The following is a 23,899-nucleotide window of genomic DNA, read 5'->3' on the forward strand; positions in this document are numbered from 1 at the left end:
GGGGAATCTGGAACTCAGATGGCCCTTCAGAATAGTCCTGAGTTGGGACAAGGGAGCTGGGCCCTCATACCTTTGCATCAGCCTGTGCTGGATGCAGGCTGTCCCAGGAAGGGGTGTGACTCCAGGCAAGGCAACTCACTTCAGTCAGGAGAACTCCCAGCAAGGAAGGCCACCCCATAGTGCTTCTGTCATCAGGGAAATGGAATCCTACAGTTCTAGTTTGGGCAACACACCACAAGTCCTTTATAAGAGGCCAAGGGAAAGGAAGGAAAGCAGAGGTGTCTACTAGGTGCCAGTCGCTACACCTGTGCTTCACACAGGTCACCTTATTCCCAGTGCTCAGCAAAGTCAATATCACCAGGCAAGGAAGCTGAGACTCGGAGAAAGCAACTTTCCCAGTGTCCCCAGTCAGTAATTAGTGGAGTTAAGATCTGAACCCACATCAGCCTGACCTTACACCCACAGGACCAGTCAGAGATCTCACGGCGGAGAGGCTTTTATCTCTGTAGAGAAGGAAGTGAGAACAAGACTGAGAGTGAAGGCTCCATGGTGAGGAGGCTGGTTCCATAAAGTTGAAAAATAATCAGAAATAACTACAGAGCTTAATCTGATAGGAGAAGCATAAAATGATTGATTACCAAGCAACAGAGAGAATTCAAGTGTTGTTTGATTGCAAGGATATTTTCTAGCAAATAGTAGATTTTTCATTCTTTTTGGCCACTCAGTAAACCAAACCCTCTTTTTTAAATGCTGAAGATTGCCCCATCTCATGAGCCCAGGTGGGAGAAGTTGAAAAGTGATATGTCATCACCATCAGCTTCCCCTGCAGCCAGGTGGGGCTCCAGGCTGCCCCGCTCACCCACATCCACCCAGCTGTGATGCTCACAGGTGGCAGGGAAGCAGAGACCTCGAGGGTGTGTATGGCAGGGTGTGTGTGGTTTGGGCATGGCAGTGGGACCTGGGTGGGCCATTTGGCATTGCAATTTTGAACACATTGTGAACATTGCTTCTAGCTGAGCGGTCCTAAGTCTGGCTCTTTAGGCCACCTGTCAGTTCTGTGAATGAACCAATATCCTTTAAAAAAAATTATCTTGAAGCAATTTATGCTGCTGCTGCTAAGTCACTTCAGTTGTGTTCGACTCTGTGAGACTCTCTAGACAGAAGCCCACCAGGCTCCCCCCGTCCCTGGGATTCTCCAGGCAAGAACACTGGAGTGGGTTGCCATTTCCTTCTCCAATGCAGGAAAGTGAAAAGTGAAAGTGAAGTCGCTCAGTTGTATCCGACTCTTTGCAACCCCATGGACTGCAGCCCACCAGGCTCCTCCATCCACAGGATTTTCCAGGCAAGAGTACTGGAGTGGGGTGCCATTGCCTTCTCCTGAAACAGTTAATAAAATATTGCAAAAATGTTGTTGTTGTTCAGTTGCTGAGTCGTATCCAGCTCTTTGTGACCTCCTGGACCTCACTATCTCTCAGAGTTTGCCCAAGTTCATGTCCATTAAATCAGTGATGCCATCCAACCATCTCATCCTCTGTCCCTCTCTTCTCCTCTTGTCTTCAATCTTTCCTAGCATCAAGGTCTTTTCCAATGAGTCGGCTCTTCACATCAGGTGGCCAAAGTATTGGAGCTTCAGTTGCAGCACCAGTCCTTCCAATGAGTATTCGGGCTTGATTTGCTTTAGGATTGATTAATTTACTTTATTATTGTAAAAATAATGAACTCATAAACCCTTCACCCAGGTTCTCCAAAAGCTATCATTTTACCACACTTATTTTCTATTTATCCTACTACAGTAATAGTTGGATTCATCAGTGGATGCAAAATTAATGATGGAAAAAGTGATGAGAAATAAGATTTTATGCTGTCTCAAAATACATCCCTTCAATTATATAGAGGAAAGAGTGAAGAAGCCTGGCAGACACCACTTTAACCTAGTGATCAAACTTAACACCACAAGCAACAGGGCAAATCGACCCCATATGTGTCTTTTTAGGACACATCATCACTTCTATGACATTTCTGCAAAAAGGCACAACCTGAACTTCCTGCTGAGGAAACATCAAAAGAAACCTAGCCAAGGTTAATTCTACTAAATAACTAGCCCATTTCCCCTGATAGCACTTTAGTAATTTTTATTAATTTTAAGGCAATCTCTATCCAAATGTTTTGTAAACTGCATGGCACCAAACTGATTTCAGATCATTCTTATAGATTTTTCTGTGATGAGTCTGTGCTGGTGTGGAAGATGCCTGGATGGGGCACCATTCCAGGAACTATCATATTACAAGGGACCCCTGGGAGTAGCAGGTGGATGGAGAGGGAACGGAGGTAGGCAAGGAATGCATGGGCACATAGGTGTTGGAAAGCATTAAACATTCAGCCGACGCTTTTGCCTCTCAGTTTTCCACCCACACATGTGCTCTGTGGCTGCATAACTGTGGCATATTTATTCCTTTCTCTTTGGAGCTGTGAGAGCGATGTACGGCAAAGGCATAGTTAGGGGTTAACACTTCCTGAGCATAACTGAGGGCCCAGCACTTTATTGCTTGGGAGGCTGCACCCTTCCTGCAGTGGTTGATTGTTCAGGCTGTTGAAAATATTTTCTCATCCGTAAAATGGGGATAATGATAATGTATGGCTCATAGGCATGTGCTGACAACTGAATGGGACACTGATGTAATAGCACCCCACTTGGCCCACCATGAACACAGCATGTTGGCTATGAGTGTGACTAGAAGGGTGGCTGGATCAGATGATGTGCTTGAAGTCACTGAGCCTCAAGAAATGAAACAGGGATTGAGCTCAGGCTTGCATATCCACACCAGTATTCTCCGTGTGAGCACAGAGAAATGAGGACTTGCAAAGTGAGCGTGAACTGGAGATCAACTGCCCATTTCACAGATGTGCAAGTCGAGGGCTGATGGGGAGCTCTGGTCCTCCCAGGTCATTGCCTGATGCTGCTCTAGCAGCCCCTCCTCTTTGCCCGCTTCCTCCATCACCTTCTCTTGAGCTAACCTTGGTGCCTGGGGAGGTGGGCAAGGAGCTCATAACTCAGTAATTGCCTTGTGGATTTTATAGGGCCATATAACGGTGTGCTGTGCAAACTTTTATGAGTATTTATTTTACAATGTCTACTGAAACCATTAACACTTTCATTAGCTAGATTCAAGGGCCGTGAGAGGCCTGGCTTCCCTCTAAGATCAATTTCATCTGAAGATTTTTAAATAAAAGTTTATGAAAACATTGCAGGCTCATCCCAAGGCAAGCAGGTGTTCTCAGTGTCTTGCAGACCCGGGTGAGATTAGGAATCCATGATCAACTATTTATCCTTTTCAATTCTGTGCTGGCTGGAAGGGGACATATGGGGATTACTAGACCAGTCAGTCCACAATGTTTATTACTTCTCCTTGAAACCTGAATTCTGCCAGCAAAGCTGATCCCCAAGTGACTTCATGCCTTCTAAGACTATACTTTCATTTTGAATTCTATAATTCTAGCAGGTAGGAGCTTAAGACTGGGGTACCCAAAATGATAAAATATAATTTCTAATTCCTTTGAAAATATGTGGCTCTACATTATAGGTGACTATACCTGATAAAATTAAGATGATGTCTCTAATGTACTTAAATTTTATGGTGGAGGCTCAGAGTTGTTTATCAAAAAATTTTAAAAGTGGTGCTGTAGCTCAAATTGTTACAAGAATCACTGTGGTCCAGTGAAGTGATCATTAGCAGAAAGTGATCAGGAAGAGAAGCCTAGGAGTTTGTTTCCAGGAATGTTCAAACTATTGTATCATTGTGCTGATCCCACGTGCTAGCAAGATAATGCTCAAAATCCTTCAGGCTAGGCTTCAACAGTACATGAACTGAGGAATTCCAGATGTACAAGCTGGATTTAGAAAAGGCAGAGGAACCAGAAATGAAATTGCCAACATCCTTTGGATCATAGAATAAGCAAGAGAATTCCAGAAGAACATCTATTTCTGCTTCATTGACTACACTAAAGCCTTTGACTATGTGGATCACAACAAACTGTGGAAAATTCTTAAAGAGATGGGAATACCAGTCCACCCTACCTGCATTCTGAGAAACCTGTATGCAAGTCAGGAACAACAGTAAGAACTGGACATGGAACAATGGGCTGATTCAAAATTGGAAAAGAAGTACATCTAAGCTGTATATTGTCACACTGTTTAACGTCTATGCAAAGTATATCATGCAAAATGCCAGGCTGGATGAAGCACAAGCTGAAATCAAGGTTGCTGGGCAAAATATCAACGACCTCAGATATGTGATGTGAAAGTGAAAGTGTTAGTCGCTTAGTCCTCTCCAGCTCTTTGAAACCCCATGGACTGTAGCTCACCACGTTCCTTTCTCCATGGGATTTCTCAGGTAAGAATGCTCGAATGGGTTGCCATTTCCTTCTCCAGGGGATCTTCCCTACCCAGGGACTGAAGCTGGGTCTCCTGCACTGCGGGCAGATTCTTTACCATCTGAGCCACCAGGGAAGCCTTCAGATATGCAGATAATACCACTGTAATGGCAGAAAGTGAGGAGGAACTAAAGAGCCTCTTGGTGAAGGTGAAAGAGTAGTGAGGTGCAGTGCAGTGCAAGTCGCTCAGTCATGTCAGACTCTTTGCAACCTCAAGGACTATACAGTCCATGGAATTCCCCAGGCCAGAATACGGGAGTGGATAGCCTTTCCCTTCTTCAGGGGAATCTTTCCAGCCCAGGGTTCGAACCCAGGTCTCCCACTTTACAGGCAGATTCTTTACCAGCTAAGCCACAAGCGAAGCCCAAAGGTGAAAGAGGGGAATGAAAAATCTGGCTTAAACTCAACATTCAAAAAACTAAGATCATGGCTTCTAGTCCCATCGCTTCAAGGCAAATAGATGAGGAAACAATGGAAACAGTGATAGACTTTATTTTCATGGGCTCCAAAATCACTGTGAACAATGACTACACTCATGAAATGGAAAAAAAAAAAAAAGTTTGCTCCTTGGGAGAAAAGCTATGACAAACTTAGTGTATTAAAAAGCAGAAACAAGTCCTTATAGTCAAAGCTGTGGTTTTTCCAGTAGTCATGTACACATATGAGAGTTGAACCATACAGAAGGCTGAGCAATGAAGAATTGATGATTTTGAACTATGGTGCTAGAGAGTCCCTCAGACTAAAAGGAGATCAAACCAATCAATCCTAAAGGAAATCAACCCTAAATATTCATTGGAGGGACTGACGCTGAAGCTGAAGCTCAAATACTCTGGCCATCTGATGTGAACAGGTGACTCATTGGAAAAGACCCTGATGTTTGGGAAGATCAAGGGCAGGAGGAGAAGGGAATGACAGAGGATAAGTTGGTTGCATGGCATCACCGACTCAATGCACATGAGCTTGAACAAGCTCTAGGAGATTGTCAAGGACAGGGAAGCCTGGCATGCTGCAGTCCATGGGACTGCAAAGAGTCAGACAAGACTTAGCAACTGAACAACAACAAGACGAGAATGTGAATGGTTTATTTTCTCAGTACCGAGGCATGTTGTACTGTTTACTTGATTAAAATGAATGTACACTTTGCACATTAATTGATCCTTCCAATAATATGCAAGGAAATGTCCTAGGAACTATGAAGAGAGTTGCAAAAATGAGTTGAATCATACTTGTCTGGGATACAAGTTGTTTTGTTGTTATTGCCTATGGTCTTGCTCACAGTAGGTAGTTTATCTTCGTCCTTAGTTCATGGTGCTTTGTTATTATTAGTACATGCCAAGCCCTTCTCTTGTTTTATTCATTTTTTTCCCTTTTATCTTCCCTGCTACTTTCTCATCGCTTTCCTCCCCATGTGCAACTGTCTTTTTGCATTTGATGTTTGTCTTTTTTGCTTCCCTATGGTTCTATAAAAGGTTTACTGTTTTACTGCATGTATTTTTAATGTATGTAAGAGGTATTGTGTTATAGAATCTCATTCCTTTTCTTACTCCTCTCACTAAACACTATGTTTTTAAGATTCACTCATGCTGCTATGTTTAAATCTAATCTGTTGCTTCTAATTGCTGCATAATGCTCTATTCAGATTTTATTTGTGTGAAAGAGTAAGCTATTTTGAGGAAGAGGTCTACCTGCACTTCAGGAAAATAATCATGCAGATTCTGGGAAGAACAGACTGGAGTCACTGAGGGAGGGGCAGCTGGGCAGCAAGTTTAACCATCTAAAGGGAGGAAACTTGGACCAAGCACTGGGACTGGAGAAGAGGTGGTGTGTGCTGGACCTGTTTAGAGGTGTACTTGATGTATTTTGACTTCATGTTGAGTAGAAGGAGCGAGGCATAGAAAGAGTCAAGGGGGACTACGATTTTGAGCCTGAAGGGTGAGGTGTTTTCAAGCACCAGTGACTTGGGAGGAATCACACTATAAGAAGACGATATGGTAGGAAGAGGAAGAGAGAATAGGACAGCATCAAACATAAACATTCATCGGTCTATTCAATTAACATTTCCTGAGACCTGTTATATGCCTGGCGCTGAACTAGCCCTCTAGGAGGACAGGACAGGAGTAGGGTGTATATGAGATCTCTACCTGTATTGAGTGTGAGACAGACATTAACCAAAGATCACAAAAAATGAAAGCATCATTTTGCAAGCAAGCTATCCTAAAGACACTGGGAAGATGAAGGGCCCCAGGTTCAGGTAGATCAGGAAGGAGTTTTCTGGGACATCAGCTTTCAGCTGAAACCTGGATGAGTAGGGGTTGCCCCAGGGACAAAGGAGGAAGACATTCTGCACTGAGGAACAGCACTGGGAAAGAACCTAGCACAGGTGAGGTATGGAGGTGGGAAAGAATTTGGCCAGTTGGAGGCACTGAAAGATGTGAGGGTACCTGGACTGCAGGGAATGAGGGGAAGACCAAGCTAAGTGGTGATAGAACTTGGGTTACATCAAGGCTTGCAAGCCACACTGGAGAATCTGAACATTACTCTACAGGGAAACATGGCGGGGGCTTTAGGCGGGAGAGACTCCATCCGATGTGTGAGGTTAAAATCTCATTGAGGCTGCTGAGTGGAGCATAGACTGGAGGGCGAGTAGGACACTTTGAGGGGTGACTGTGGCTTTCCAAGTGAGAGGCAGGGGTGGTTTGGGTTGGGGGTGGCAGTGGAGATGGGTAGAAGGAGATTGATTTGAGAGGTTATGAGGTTGAGTTGACTGGGCTTGATGATGGATGGGAATGGTGCAGGCAAGGGGCTCTGTGTCGATGGTGGCAGGGAAGCCTGAGCTGCCTGTCATATATGCAAGTGTAGATGTCCAGGGATCACTTGGAAATGACACGCTGACATGTAGGAGATGACATGAAGAGGCCGTGAGATCGATTTCAGAATCATCTGTGCTTTGGTGAAAGGGGAGACCATGAAAATAGGTGTCATCGTCAAGGAAGATAGTATAAGGGCATAAACCAGAAAATGCCTACTTGGAAGATAAATTTTTATAGGAGATTTAAAATTTTGTTATTCATTTTGAGACATTAAAAATGCAATAGCAAGCAAAGAAAAATATAGCATAATCTCATATTCACATCATCAGGAATAAATTTGGTCAAATCTGCTATGTTGGAAAAAAATATTACAACTCCAACCCCTCAACTCCTGGCAAACACACTCTTGAGTTTGGTGGCAGGATGCTGTTTTGAGCCACAAGTCAATCTTTTCTCTTTATGTTTTCCCTTACTTGATTGAGATAGGTCACAGACTCTATGCTTCAAGCATCAGGAGGCAGGGCTCTGATGTTTATGAGGTTAAGGCCGTCTGTAGAAGTTGAGGGTAGCAGAAACAAGGAAGGTTTCTCAGTCATGGAAAAGGGTTCACTGGGCAGGTTCAGTTGTCCTGGAGCAGAGAAGCAGTGGGGTCCCTTTCCTTGGTCCTGGCACTATTCCAAGCACTGGCAGGACCCCAAGGTGGGAAGTCCATGGTGCCTGACTTGCTGGCCCTGCCAAAGCTTCATGGCTCAAGCTTGGTAAGAAGCAACAGGGCACGCAAGGCCTCAGAGCCTAAGCCAGCAGAATTCTCAATGGCAATCAGAGCGAATCAATATCTTATTAGCAAAGAGGTCTCACTTTTCCTTAGCCCTGTGTTTTGCATTGGAACCATGGTAAAGACTCCACACTCCCCATCCCCAGAGAAAGAAGAGGACTGAGATTGAATTTTTACCAGCCCAAGAAGATGAGATTTTAGCACTGAAAATCTTAATAGAAAATAAAGAAATGCAATAATTCTTGAGAACTTGGGTCCATGAATAGAAGTCCATCCCCAGTGTGAGTCTATTTAGTAGTAAGAGACCATGACAGAGATGGAGAACAAGAAGGACAAGAACCAGTATCCCCTAGGGAAGAGGCATCTCAAAAGGAGAGTGTGGTCAGTTGTATGACATGGGCAGAAAGGCCTGACCAGGAGGATGATCCACCTGCAGGGGGAGAAAGCCTTTGAGAGCAGAGGGGGCATGTGATAAGGGCTGAGAAGAGGATGAGAAGCAAAACTTGTGAAGATGCCATTCAAGAAAATTGCTAGTGAAGAGAAGGCAAGAAAAAAAGAATGTTTATTTTTTAAAAATTTTGCTTAGGGCTAGAAAAGACTTGAGGATCTTTCTGACTTGAAACAGAGGCAGAAGCAGGAGAGTCTGAATGAGAAAGATAGAATGTATAACTGGTGGAGGGAGCTGCCTGAGTTTGTGACAACCAGGATGTCCTGAAGGAGAGGGGGCTGCCCTGTGAGGAGGCGGGACACATCCTCTGGGCCTGCAGGAGGGAGGGCAGATGGCTACATAGAGGGACCTGTAAGGTATAGAAAGGGTGCTGAAGGAGCACATGTGGGAAGACTTGATCTTCATAATGGAGCAAGTCAATGTCTAGAGGTCAATGTCTGCCTGTCAAGGTCTGCCTGTCAGGAACATTTTAGGGGCTATGCAGAAAAGAATGCAGTAAGGAATCATTACGGCTAAATATAAGTACAGTCATAATAAGATTACCATTATATGGCAGACACTGTTCTAAGCCTACTACATAATAATTCATATAATTAGTAGAAATCTTAGACTTTATTAGTATTATTATCCCCACATTATGGATGAGGAAACCAAGGCTTAAAGAGGTTAAATAACATAATCCCATTAAATAATACAGCCCTGTGGTCATTCAATAAGCAAACTGCAGAGCTAAGGTTTTAACCAGTCTGCGCTATGCTGTTCTTAGTCACTCAGTCATGTCCAGATCTTTGTGACCCCATGGACCATAGCCTCCTAGGCACCTCTGTCCATGGGAGTTCTCCAGGCAAGAATATTGGAGTGGGTTGCCACGCCCTCTTCCAGGGGATCTTCCCAACGTAGAGATTGAACCCAAGTATCCTGCACTGCAGGCAGATTCTTTACTGTCTGAGCCATGAGGGAGGCCCAAGTATACTGGAGTGGGTTGCCATGCCCTCCTCCAGGGGATCTTCCCAACCCAGAAATTGAACCAGGGTCTCCTGTATTGCAGGTGAATTCTTTACCAGCTGAGCTTTCCAGGAAGCCCTGTAACTAGTCTGCTGCACACCAAAGTCAACTGGAGAAATGCAGCAGTGCAGGCCCTGAGGTTGAAGTGAAGTTTTGTCATAGGATGTTCACCAGGAGCTTGGGGTCAGGAGGATTGCTGGGTGCTGGGTGAACTAGTTTAGGAATTCCCAGACACTCTGGTCTTAAGATATTTGGATGAAGAGACGAATGCCCAGGTTGCTTCAGGAGAGCCTGGCAGAATAAGGAGTGTGAAGGAGTGAAGGGAATGAAGATCAGGGTCAAAGGTGGGTTGCAGGGCTCATCTCCATGTGGGTGGAATCTGATGCCACGAGGCTGGTGAGCTTGCTGTGAGGAGGTGGCCTAAGTCAAGTTCTGGAGGCATTCTAATATGAAACAGTCAATAAAAGGGGAGATACTTGTGACAGAGGCAGACTATCTAGGAGTGGGCATTATTGTGTCACCAGAGCAAAGGGAAGAGAGTATGTCAAGAAATGAGAAGCGTTTAGCAGGACCAGTGAGAACGGGCAGATGCAGGGAAGTGAGAATGGAAATGCGCCCCCTGGATTGGGGGCGTAGTGGTGGCTCGTGACCCAGCAAGAGCTGTTTCAGTGGAACGAAAGGGACAAAAGCCAGCCAGGGGTATTTTAATGACTGAGAACAGTGAGGAGCTGTAAATAAAGCAATCTTTTTAAGGAGGTTTCACTTGAAAGGTACAGAATGATGAGGCAATGGCTAGAAGGGTCTGCAAGTGTGAGAGAAGGCAGTTTTTTAAATAGAAAACAAACAAACAACAACAAAAAAAACTTATGGGTATGCAAATATACTGGGGAGAAATCCATTAGAGAGGGAGTTGGAGAAAGAAGGGATCATGAAAAGTGTGCATATCCTGACAGAGCAGGAGAAGATGGATCTTAAGGCATGTGGATGGACCAGCCTTGGGTGGTAGGAGGGAGAAAAGGCCAGGGAACAGGAGGGAGGGGGTGGGCTTGAGCACTTGGCAGTGGGTGGCTGAGAGAGCTCCACGTAACAGACTCAGTGTTCCCTGAGAAATAGGAGGCAGGGTTGCAAGCCAAGAGTGAGGAAAGCAGTGAGGGAGTCAGAGGTCTGAGGAGGGCATATGAGACCAGAAGCATACTGGAGAGTTGATGAGAGGAAAAGGGCATGCTGCTGGGCAGCGCGGAGAGGCATCAGAGAATAGTTATCAAGAATACATGGTGAAATTGATCTGCCCTGATGTGGTACTTTCTTATTAAGACTCATCAGCTTGTGCTGTGCCTTAGACCAAAAGGGGAGCTGGGTCCATTCAGAGCTGGCTTTTTGCCAAAGAGGAGTGATAAAAGCACAGAGTGGAAGAGGTATTTAGAGTTCTAATGAGTGGTGAGTCATGAGATCTAAGTTGGATAAAGAGGAGAGTGAAAGAAGAGGCCAACTGATGGGTTGGCAGAGAGTGAAGGGGGTTCATTGACTGAGGGTTCCAAGGAGGCTTAAAAACCATTTGGGGAGAAAGCTAGCAGGAGAGGAAGTTGACACCTATGTATAAAATGAATCATGATAAGAATTCGGTGGTTTTGGAATAAAGTGACCAATGTAAAAGAGAGAATAAGTTCAATGGGGATGAGAAGATCAAGAGACTGAAAGGCCAGAGAGTTGGATGGTCATCCACGTGGATTCTGAAGTCACATGACTCAGGGACAAGAGTCATCTACGAATGAAGATAGTGGGAAGATGACAGCACCAAGGAGGAGAAGAAGACAGGATAGCCAGGAATGCTGGACAGGCACTATATGCCAGGAGGAAAGAATTGAGGGTATGCTTCTGCCTGAAATGCCACAATTCCTTTTTTGACTTAAGGCGTTGTCCCCTTTAAGTTGCAAAGGTTCCGAGGAGGAGTAATAAACTAAGCCTTGCGAATCATTTACTCTTTGGAATAAATGAGTTTCTCAGTAGTTTACAGAGAGTACTTTTTGGCCAGGAGAACTAAAAAGGCATATGGAGTGAGAGGAAATGGCTAAGTCTAGAAAATGTCATCACAGTCGGTCCCAGGAACCAACACAGGGCAATTGGCTCAGTGCACCAGGAAAGTTATAATCAGGCAGGTGGAGTTCCACTGGCTCACCACAGCCTTTGCAGGCAAGCAGGGAGCATCGAGAGGCTCAAGGCTTTCCAACTCCGTGCCTGGACTGCTTTGAATGAGAGTCTAGCAGAAATCAGGACCCTGGACAACTCACAGGGACTACAGTTTTCCCCAAGGCAAAAGGAGAAGAGGGCGACTGAGGATAAGATGGTTAGGCAGCATCAATGACTCAATGAACATGAATTTGAGCAAACTCTGGGAGACAGTGAAGGACAAGGAAGGCTTGTTGCTCTTCCTGGTGTGCTGCAGTCTAAGAATAGAATATGACTTAGAGACTAAATGCTTCCCTGGTGGCCCAGAGGTTAAAGCGTCTGCCTCCAATGGGGGAGACCTGGGTTCGATTCCTGGGTTGGGAAGATCCCCTGGAGAAGGAAACGGTAACCCACTCCAGTATTCTTGCCTGGAGAAACCCATGGATGGAGAAGCCTGGTAGGGTACAGTCCACGGGGTCGCAAAGAGTCTGACACAACTGAGCGACTTCACTCACTCACTCTAGAGACTAAATACATACACAAAGACCATTTCTAGGCTGCTGGCTACTGACCACATACCTGTAGACTTTATAAATGAAAAGGGAGGCATATATAAATTTTATTAAATTATACGCCTGCTCTGACTAATGGAAAGCAGATCACACTCGTCTATTTTGGAAAGCAGATTGTATTGTACTTGTATGTCCATTCTCACATTCAAAACCAAACATTTATTAATCAATTTCTATATGCAAACCTTTTGATGAAGAGTATGCAAAGATATGAGTAAGACTTTATCCCATTCTTCAAAGAGATCATCATCTGGGCAAGGGAGAGAAAAATAGGTGAGACAAATAATTAAAATGCTATTTGAAAATCCCATAACAGTGAATTGTACAAACTAGCTGGAGAACATAACTGAAGAAATAAACTTCGTATACAAGTTTTTGTTCTAAATCAGAATACAGGCAAAGTGAAACATTGGTCACAAGTGTCCTAAAATAGTCAGTGCCTTTTTGGGTGAGGAATAAGTGCCTTCTCAAATGTGCTTTCTCAAAAGTGCTAAAAGTAAAGGTTTCAGAAGGCCCTGGCATCTGAACAAATGTCCTAATGTTGGTCTGAACAGGACAAGATGTGTTTTGCTGTTCTTTTGAGATAAGAATATTCCAAATTAATAGCAGAAGTATTTTGAGTTTGAGTACCTATACAAAGAGAAGAACTCCAGCAGAATCATGAAAATGTGATTTCTTTCCCACTTGGGAACATATCAAAGTGTCCTTGAGGCTGGTAGGGCAAGGATTCCAGCATTCTCTGTCTTTGGGACATGGAGCCTAAGACCTCATTGGGGTCTCTTTCATTTATCGACAACTACGACCTCAGCTTGATGTCACAGCACAATGATGTGTGGTCACATCTGTAATAATTAAATGGAATTCATGTGCCCCCTATAATAGTTCCAAATTATTTCTATAACAATATAACTCTCACTCATTCATATTTAAATTTTTCCCCAGTGGCATGGAAGGGGGTAGTTTTCCAGCTCTGGAAGGAGATTCTGCATGGCCTGTCACCTATCTTATTTCTGCCACATCTTTCCTACCATGAGGACCATTGGTGAGCAGCTAATTATCACGGATCTCACAGGGAAGGTTCAGCTGAGGATGGATGATGCCCTGCAGTTTCTTCTCCAGGTGTAAAGAGTTGACATCTCAATGATAGTGCTTAAGATAGAGTCAGTCAGAATTCTTCTATAAAAAGAAAGGTTAAAGAAAAAAAAGTGCTATGCATTAATTAACTTTACTCCATAGGAGGCGAAGTAAGTTTGAGGTTTTGATGGGATGTAGAGAGAAGTATCAATAGAAGAGTGAGGCCCAGATTGGTGCCTTTGAATGGGAGCTGTCATTAATTGCTGCTTGACCTAAGGTTTTCTCTTATCTTCCAGGAATCCGTTTAACACTCTTTCAGCTCCTGCCTGTCTGCGAACCTCTGGCCCATGTTCCTTCTGATTTGGCTTTTGCTTGGGGTCTCTGCCTCCTCCTCTCTCTCCAAGTCCTTTTAGGAGACAACTGACTTCTTGTTTCTTTTCCTTTAGTGGTTCAGAGGACAAAGAAAATGAAAACTCCTGTGGTTCACAATCTGGTCTCCTCTAATCAGTTTGTGGTTCCTTGATGACTGGGTCACTGACTCAGGAAGGCTCTGCCTTCTGCCCCCTGCCAAGGTCCCTCCACCTGCCTGTATTGCCTTTCTGAAGAGCAGACCCCCTCAGACTCACTGAAGACTCAGCCTCAGAGCCCGCAGCATGCAGGATTGTAGAGCCTTCTTCTGACAGCCCTTTTCTTAAAGAAGCCAAACTCTCTTGGCCTTTCCAAAATTTAAAATACATCTTAAATATGCCAGAGCATGTGTTAAACAGAGTGGCATAGTAGTTTTCATATATCCAAGTTACTAATTTTCTGGGGCCTGCCAACATTTCCATTTTAGGCTTCTGAGATTAAAAAGAATACTTTGAAAATATGTCAAAACTTCCCATTTTCCATCCAGGTCCTGGGTGTGGATCATCTTGGACACTGTTGTTCCTTGGCCACATGTCTTTTGTCTCATAGGTTATACTCATAATCCACTCATTGGAGGGTGGAGGGCATACAGGATACAGGTAGGGCAGGCTGTGTATTTTTAGGAAAGTGCTAGAATCAGGGACAATTGAGTATGGGAAGATGAAACCATGGACAGAAATTGGGTATTTATCATCCATGAAAGAAGTATGATGGCTGCTGAAGGGAACTGAGAGAGAGAAGTCAGGGTTTTCGGGGCTGGGCATCCCTGAAAAGAGAGAGGCACCCACCCTGGCTTAGTCTCTCTTTAGAGCCTCATTCATCAATGCTTTCCCCATCACAGACACTACAAGCCCTCATCGTACAAGACACACCCTCACCACCTCTCACCCCACTCACAACCCAGATGCACACACATACATACACTCGCATTTTTCTTTATACACATGTGAATGTGATTTATACTGTACATTATACACACAAACACACACATTCTCTCTCTTTCCCTCTCTCTCTCTCTCTCTCTCTCACACACACACACACACACACACACACGCACACACACTTATACACATAGAAACCTTCTCAAAGTGTGATCCAAAGGGCAAGATACTGTTCTAGAGGAGAATGGAGTGGAGGGGACTCCTGGCTGGGCTCATGAAGATCTGGTTGACTGTGTGACCTTGGTAGACTCTTCACCTATCCGGGCCTTGGTTTACCCACCTGGACCACATACTGATTGAGTTTGCTTCCAGCCCCTGGGGAGGCGGGAAGAGACTCACTCTTCCTCAGAAAGTACTCCCATCACTACTGCACTGAGGGCTTCTCAGAAACCAAAGGAGATACTGAAATGATTAATGGGGGAACAGAAATGAACCTGGCTCAGTCTTCCCAGTTAACGATTTTGTAACCTGCTGAGCTGGTCTGGCACCTCAGACCTATTACTCAGCTCAGTTTTTTGTTGGCCTTTTCCAGGCGTCCAATTAATTCCGCTTGACATGGCGCCCATCCCTCCTGTTTTCACTCTCTGGGCAGCTGGGGATGGTGCTAGGGCCAGGCTTACGCTGGGGGCGGTTTGGAGTGGTGGCAAGGCTGCCACACTGGCTGCAGCCCAGAAAAGCGAGTCACCACGGGACACTGACCTCAAAGGGAGAGACGATAAGCCATTGCTTTTTCAAGATACTCACAGTCTCGCCTCTTCCACATCACTTTGCTACAGGCGATGCACGTTCACACCTAATTACTTCATTGGGTTCTTACAAGAGCTCTAAAAAGAAGAGACCTCAAATATTCTTATTGCAATTTTTGGTAAAAGGTTAAGTGACTTGCCTTATGGTCATAGCTAATGAGGAGCAGAGGTGAGGCTGCACAGGGCTTCTTCTGATGTGACAGACCAGGGCCTCTCCTAGAGCTTTCTATCATCTCTTAAGAACATGGTTGTCTAGGACTCACCCCTCCCTCGCCCTCATCATGGTGTAGGGGCTCTTGGTGCCAGAATGGAGGATAGGGATCTAGCTTGTCAACTGGGTCCCCAGGATCCTGACACCCTCTGGGTCTGGGGGCCCCCAGATGTATGTCATCCAGAGGCTGGGGCAGGCTTGGTGTGGGAAAGAAGCTGCAAATGGGGAGCAGATTGTAGCTGTAATGATGAGGCCTGGCTTGAAGGTCTGTGTTACATGACATTCACCCTCGCATCACTCTCAGTCTCTTCACTTGATCATGAAGAAAATGAAGCCTGGGCTAGCCCTTCCCCCTACACACACAAACACACACACACACACCCAGAGCTGTCCAAGTATTAGCCAAGAAAGCACTGTTTGAGAAAGCCCTTGTAATGCTCATGGGCGGAGGTGGTGGTGGGGGTGATGGTGGTGTCACGTTAGTTAGGTTTCATCTTGTTGACAAACAGTCCCCATTTGTCAGGGGCTTACAACCATCCACCACTTTTTTCCTTCCTCACTTTACAGCAGGGGCTGCAGTTGGGGGAGCTCTGCTAGCCTCTGCTGGGGTTGATTGAGCTGCTCTCTGGGACAAGCTGTTCTCAGGATGGAGGTCGGAACAAAAAGGGCAGAGACAGATTCCCCAAGTGTATTTAAAAAAAAAAAAAAAACAAACTTCTGCTCAGATGTAGCCTACAGCCCATCTGCACTCTCATTTCATTAGCAAGTCTCTTGGCCAAACCTAAAATCACTACTGTGGGGAATTACATATAATACTCTGCCTGCAGGGAACCATGGCCTGAGTAGAGAGGGAGTGAGTGGTTGTCAACACAGAATGCAGTTTAGCAGGGAGTGTTATTATACTGCCCATGGTTACAGAGCTCACGAGCCTCGACTCTCGTGATGAATCAAGCTTTCTGTTGTCCGGTCAGGTGGTCATCTTTTCATCCGAGCATCTTTAATCCCACCCCTTCTGACACTTTTGCTGCTGCCTCTGTCACAGGGTTTCTTGCCGACCCTTCTTCTCTTCCATTTTCTGCCCCAGCAGGGCTCAAGTCTGAAAGGAAAAGCTCTGGCTTTCAGGGACCATACTACATAAATGCAAACAGGGAGAGGCAGCGGTGAATTTCAGCAGCCTTCCTGAGTACCTGGCCTGCCCATTACTCAGCATGGCCTGGCAAACACACTCATGCTTTGCTCCTGCAAGAAGGACTCTATGAGGTAAAAGAGCACAGAGAGAGGAAAGGGGACCAGCATTTAGTATCCCCTGGAGGGACTAGTGTCATTAAGGGAACTTGTAGGATTCTAGAAACTTAATACTTGTAAGTATTTCAGTGAGAGGAGGCAAAATGTCAGCATGAGTTCTCCTGTTCAGGAAAATGTTCCCCCAGGATGAGGAGGAGTCCCCGTGGCTGGGACCCCCACCACATATAGTTACTGAAGGTCTGAGCTGGCCCACAGCTGGAGAGAGCAGAGTGAGAGATCATGAGTTGGAGGCTCAGGAACAAGCCTCATCCTTGGGTGGTCCTCTAGTCCCTTCAGTGGTTGCCATCATCACTGGGCCTGTTGTCACTGACCAAGCCCTCTATCCCTTCCCCATTACCATTCCAAGGGTGCATATTGAGTCCTGGGCTCATCCTTCAGGACATGGTGATGAACAAACCCCAGCTCCTAACCTGAAGAACTCATAGCCTGTAACACAATGTAGATGTGTGACCCAATCCTCATGTACCAACAGGGGCCCCTCAGGGATGCATGAGCACCATCCAGGGTGGTGCACACAAGACATTCACCTCTTCAGCTGCCTTGTTTTCTTTTCAGTAATGATAATAATTGCTAGTATATTTGGAGCACTTTCATCCCTTTATTTTTTTTTTTTCTCTATGAACAACACTTAAGATGATATACTGGGCAGTGGGGCAACCTGAGAGATAAGCTGTTCTGGAATTCTAATCCTGGTTCTGCCACTGTATGAGCCCACATGAGCTATTTCACTTCACTGAGTCTTTGCTGGGACAATCGGGACAATAATACCTTCTTTTGAGGAGTCTTATAAAGATTAGAGCCAATATTCTCAATGTCTTGATCATATTTCCTGGTGGCAAGCTGGATCAGATGGAGGCTTCCCACCAGACTGTGGGGCATGGCTTCCTCCTCCACTGAAATGTAACTCAATTGGGGAATAGGGTTCTAGAAGCTGGCCTTCTAAGACAACTCCCTGCACAGCCAAGAACTCAGATAGCTTAAACCTGGGATTAGACTGCAACCACTGCAGTCACTGGGGCTTCTCAGGTGGCACTAGTGGTAAAGAATCCATCAGCCAATGCAGGAGACATGAGAGATGCGAGTTTAATCTCTGGGTCAGAATGATCCCCTGGAGAAGGGTACTTGCTTGGAGAATTCCATGGATAGAGGAGCCTGGTGGGATATAGTCCATAGGGTTGCAAAGAGTTAGACACGACTGAAGTAACTTAGCATGCATGTATATCCAGCAGTCGCTGACCTTCAACACATCCTGAAAGGAGTTCAGGGCAGAAGTCTGGGAAAAATTGGCAGGACTGGCCTTCATATAGTTAGATATTTTCAGGAGAAGATTTTATAAGCCCAATTTCTTGCATCTTCTCGTATCTAGAAAAGCAGTAAAATCATTAATGAAGACATCTGCTCCTCGAGACTAGTAGCAACCTTCTGCCAAAATATGTGCTTGACTGCACATACTGCCCTTAACAAAATCATGTATATACTGACCTCCCCCTTTACCTATTTGGAACAGTTCCTCAGAGCTATCTGAGGGGTTGTCTCCCAAGCTATAACCCTCACTGGCTCTGAACAAACCTTAACTCACAACTCTCACATTGTACAGTCTTTTTCAGTCCACAGAAGCCTCTGAGATTTCGAGGTTCTGTGTTTCACAGCTTCTCTGTAGCAAAAGCTGCTTGATACTAGCCTTCTTGAAATGATATTTGTTGATGTTCACCTGAGCCTTGTGCATTACCTGTGGTATACAGAGTCAGGGCATAAAGAACTGGCATAGGGAAACATATAGACTGAATGTTTTTATCCCTCACAATTCATATGCTAAAACTCTAATTCTCAATGTGAGAATATTTGGAGGTGAAGCCTTTTGGAGGTAATAGGCTTAGATGAGATCATGAGGGTGGGGCCTCCCCCCACCATGATGGGATTAATGCCTTTTTTTAAAAGAGGAATAGATTTTGCTCTCTCAATCTCCAGCCACCCTGCCCCCTCTCCCCTGCCATGCATTACGGAAAATTTATGTGAGCACATAGAGAGAAGTTAGCCAGGAAGCAAGCTCTCATCAGAAACCAAATACACTGACAATGAGTGTGTGCAAGCTCATTCTGTTTGCTGCACCACAGGATAATAAAATTGAAGACTAGGTGTTGAGGCAAGGAATATAACTTTACTTGGAAAGCAGGCTGACTGAGAACAAGGGAGACTAATGTCTCAAAAAAACCATCTTGTTGGGGTCTGGATACCCCATCAGGTTCTTTTATAGAACAAGAGGAAGAGGAGGTGAGAAGTAAAGTAAAAAGGCCATTATCTTTCAAGTATCTCCTGGAATGGCTAACCTTGGGGGAGGGATGTGTTAATAATCTCTTCTTTCTTGCAGCCATTCACAGGTAGACAGGGTCAAATTATCTCCCCCTGAGTTGAACAAAGGCACTTTGGTTTAACAGTCAGGCAGAGGGGCAGGAGTCTCTGAGGCAGGCTATTATATATGATTATAACAACAAAAGCAACAACAAGCAAAAGTTGAAGTCAGAGAAACAGATAAAACAGGAAATCAGAATTGACTCTTCCCTGTAACAACACCTTCATCTTGGACTTCTCAGACTCCACACTGTGAGAAATAAACACCTACTGTGCTTTTTAAGCTGCCTGGTCTATGGTGTTTTGCTATAGCAGCCAGAGCAGGGTAAGACAATACTTGGACAGAAAGAGAAGTGGAGTCTGCTGTAATGAATTCCCTACAATGTGGAAGCAGCTTTGGAACTGAGTAACGGGTGAAAACTGGGAGAGCTTTGAGGCACATGCTAAAAATCCCCAATATTATCAGGAAGTGATTTTGAAGGTAATTCTGATGAGACCTCAGGAAGAAAAGAGAAGAGTTGTAGGGAAACTTTCCATTTTCTTAGAGAATACATAAGCAATCATGTACAGAATGTTGGTAAAAATCTGGACAATAAAGGCCATTCTGACAAGATCTTGAACAGAAATGAGAAACATGTTATTGAACAATGGGGAAAGGTGATCTTTATAAAGTAGCAAAAAATCTTGGCTGAATTCTGTTTGTATTCTAGTGTTTTGTGGAAGGTAGAACTTGTGAGTGATGAAATTGGATATTAAGCTGAGATTTCAAAGCAAAGTGAGAGAAGCTTGGTTCCTCCTGTCTGCTTACAGCAAAATGCAAGAAGAGAGAAATGAATTGAAAAGGGAATAAGAATTTAAATATTTGGAAAATTCTTACTCTATCCATATTGAAAACAAAACAAAACACTCCAAGAAATTATGTTTGGAAGAGAACCCTAAGTGTGTGGCTAGCCAATAAGGAGATTAGTGTGGATGTGAACCAATGACCTAATCAGCCATTTCAACAGAAGGCAGAAACAGATGGAAATAGTGCAAACTGCGACTAAAAAAACAAGACCAATAGGAGGGAACAAAGGAAGACTGTAAACATGTGCTACTTCTCAAGAAAAAGGAAGAATGATACCCGAGGTGATTCACAGATCATCGGATCTGTCACGTCCACCATGGACCCCAAACGGCAAGACTAACTCCTCTTTGGTTTAAAAGGGTGGGGCCACCTCTGTGATTTAGAGGGCCAGTACTTCAGGGACAGAGCCATCCCAGAGAGCCATGTGTGCAGCAGCCCATGGAACTGAAAGGGCAGGACACCCTTGCCAACCTGTGGGCACAATACTGTCTGTCCTGTGGGTGTGGAGGGCAGAGCATAAGACCAAAGAGGATTATTCCTGACCCTCAAGATTTCATGAAACTCATTTGCCTGGCAGAGTTTAGGACTAGCCTGGGACCCAGCATCTCCTTTCTTCTGATTTTTCCCTTTTGGAATCAGAGTGCCTATACTATGCCTGTTTCGCCATTGTGATTTGGGAATACATAACTGATCTGGTACTGTAGATTCACAGCTGGAGAAGAATTTTGCCTCGGGATGAATTGTACCTCAGGTCTCTCCCATATCTGATTTAGATAGTATTTAGGTGGGACTTAAATCTGGCTTAAAACTTAACATTGAAAAAACTAAGATCCTGGCAGCCAGTCCCATCACTTCATGGCAAATAGGCTTGGAAACCATGGAAACAGTGACAGACCTTATTTTCCTGGGCTCCAAAATCACCATGGAAGGTGACTGAAGTTCAGTTCAGTCAATCAGTTGTGTCCAAATCTTTGTGACTCCATGGACTGCTGCACTCCAGGCTTCCCTGTCAATCACCAATTCCCAGAGTTTACTCAAACTCATATCCATCGAGTTGGTGATGCCATCCAACCATCTCATACTCTGTCGTCCCCTTCTCCTTCTTTAATCTCTCCCAGCATCAGGATATTTTCCAATGAGTCAGTTCTTTGCATCAGGTGGCCAAAGTATTGGAGCTTCAGCTTCAGCATCAGTCCTTTCAGTGAATATTCAGGACTGATTTCCTTTAGGATTGACTGGTTTGATATCCTTGCAGTCCAAGGGACTCTCAAGAGCCTTCTCCAACACCACAGTTCAAAAGCATCGATTCTTTCACACTCAGCTTTCTTTATGGTCCAACTCTCACACCCATACCTGACTATTGGGAAAACCATAGCTTCGACTAGATGGGCTTCCCTGGTGCCTCAGATGGTAAAGAATCCATCTGCACTGTGGGAGACCTGGGTTTGACCCATGGGTTAGAAAGATCCCCTGGAGGAGAACACAGCAACCCACTCCAGTATTCTTGTCTGGAAAGGAGCCTGGCGGGCTACAGTCCAGGGAGTCACATAGAGTCAGACATGACTGAACGACTAAGCACACACTTGACTAGATGGACCTTTGTTGGCAAAGTAATATCTCCACTTTGTAATAAACTGTCTAGGTTTGTCATAGCTTTTCTTCCAAGGACCAAGAGTCTTTTAATTTCATGGCAGCAGTCATCATCAGCAGTGATTTTGGAGCTGAAGAAAATAAAAAGTCTCTTACTGTTTTCATTGTTTCCCCATCTATTTGCCACAAAATGATGGGACAGGATGCCATGATTTTTGTTTTTTGAGTGTTGAGTTTTAAGCCAATTTTTTCACTCTCCTCTTTCACTTTCATCATGAGGCTCTTCAGTTCCTCTTCACAGCTGAACATTGGACTTCAAGGTGAGGGCTCCATGTCCCTCTGTGTGTTTAGAAGGCAGTGCAGGACTGAGAAGTGTCTTTTTTTTAAAAAATTCAAATTTGAGCATCAAATAAGAAATAATATGCACTCTGCTAAAGCAATGATTTTTAAGGGCTGCTCAACAACAGGTGAGTCTATGTAAATCCCTGCTTAAAACTGCTATATTCAAGTCCAGGAGGAAATGGAAGGTAACGACTCTCTAATTCCTTCATTTGCCCAGACATTCAGCAGGGATGGCAATTTAATTTAAGAGAAAATTTCAGCAAGAATCAATTTTTCTAAATCAAATTCAAGGGTCACTGACTGTTAAGACAACCGTGGGTATGATAATGATGCTATTTATAGTTTGGTTAATATGTATGCATAATAAGGGAAAATTATTTACGGAGATGATGGATTTAATACTGGGAGTGAAACAGATTTACAGCCTGGAAAATGTAATTGCTTTTTGATATCAATTAAAGGACTGTTTCCAAAATCAATAAGAATTTTAAAGAATAGTGTGAGTCTGAATGAATGATAAGTAACTTGGAAGCAATTTTAAAGTCTTACAGTGAACAATTCTCTTGAGCCCCATGAAGGGCTTTATGGACCTTTTAGGAAGAAGATAAGATTTTTTAAAAACTTCTATTGATTTAAAATGAAAGCAAAACTTGCACACACCACTGAACTGCCACTTATGTGGCTACATAAAGCCATGTTGGACATGGAGCTCAGGGTGTGATGAATCAGAGGGAATGAGACAGCCTGAGAGTTGGTCCTTATGGGCTGGAGCCAGACAAAGAAACACCTGCCAAGCCTGGGGAGGGGATCAAGGCCTGCCCTGGCGGGGAGCCCCTCAGCTCCAGAGCTGAGCACTGGAAGAGGGGGAGTCCAAGAGATACCAAAGAATCAAAGTCATGTAATTTTGTCACTCCACAGACTTCTATCATCCATCTACTGGTACATGCAAGGTGGAGACACTCTGATAGGCTCTGCAGAAACAGAGTTGAATTAGAAAAGGTTTTGCCTTAGAGGGGTTCATGGGCTAGAAGGGAAATAATAAACAGCAACAGGATTATGTAAAGTTCGTTCCCATTGATGGAGGACTTACTCTGTCATGGACAATGCATGAAGCACTTGGTATGCCCTGTCTTATTCAGTCCTCATGAGAAGACTCTGTTTTATAGATTAAGAAAACAAAGACAACAAATGTATATAACCTGCCCAAGTGCAGGTTATATAGCTAAAAAGTGCAAAAGCTGGAAATCAAACCCAAGAATTCTACTATTGTTAAAGGTGGTAATGCTATTTTCAGTGGGCTTTGAGACCTGGACCTTTGTTGTGTGTTGCTAAAGCCATGACCACACCACCAAGGAGAACCCCATAAAGGTGAATGCCCAGTGATAGACTGGGCCACCCAGGAGGAAGATATTCACTTTGCCTTGGGAAGATGGAGAGATACTCAGCCAGCTGGGTTTTCCAGAGGCAATGACATTTAACTATTCAAGGATAAAGAAACATAGGTTTGACAAAGAACAAATGGAAGGATATTTGACAAGGACAGAATTGTAGCTTTTTCAAAGAAGCAAATGTGGGCCATAAGGTAGTCCTACTATTTGCAAAAACTTCCTCAGGTCATCTCAAACAACAAGTGCTATCTCTGTTTTTAGTGATTTCCCATGACATTTGCCTGTGACACAGTCCATCGGCAAAGTGATCACAGACTATGCATCTGAAGAGTGCCTGATTTTGGGGGGAGGGTTCAAGATGGCAGGTAGGAAGATCCTGAACTCATCTCCTCCCAAAGACACACAAATCTGCTTCTACATATGAAATAATTTCTTTGGAAAGGGAGCTGAAACTGGATGAACAGAGTCTCCATAACAAAGGGTAAATAACA

The sequence above is a fragment of the Ovis aries genome, chromosome 1, assembly GCF_016772045.2.
Source record: "Ovis aries strain OAR_USU_Benz2616 breed Rambouillet chromosome 1, ARS-UI_Ramb_v3.0, whole genome shotgun sequence".
Classification (NCBI taxonomy): Eukaryota; Metazoa; Chordata; class Mammalia; order Artiodactyla; family Bovidae; genus Ovis; species Ovis aries.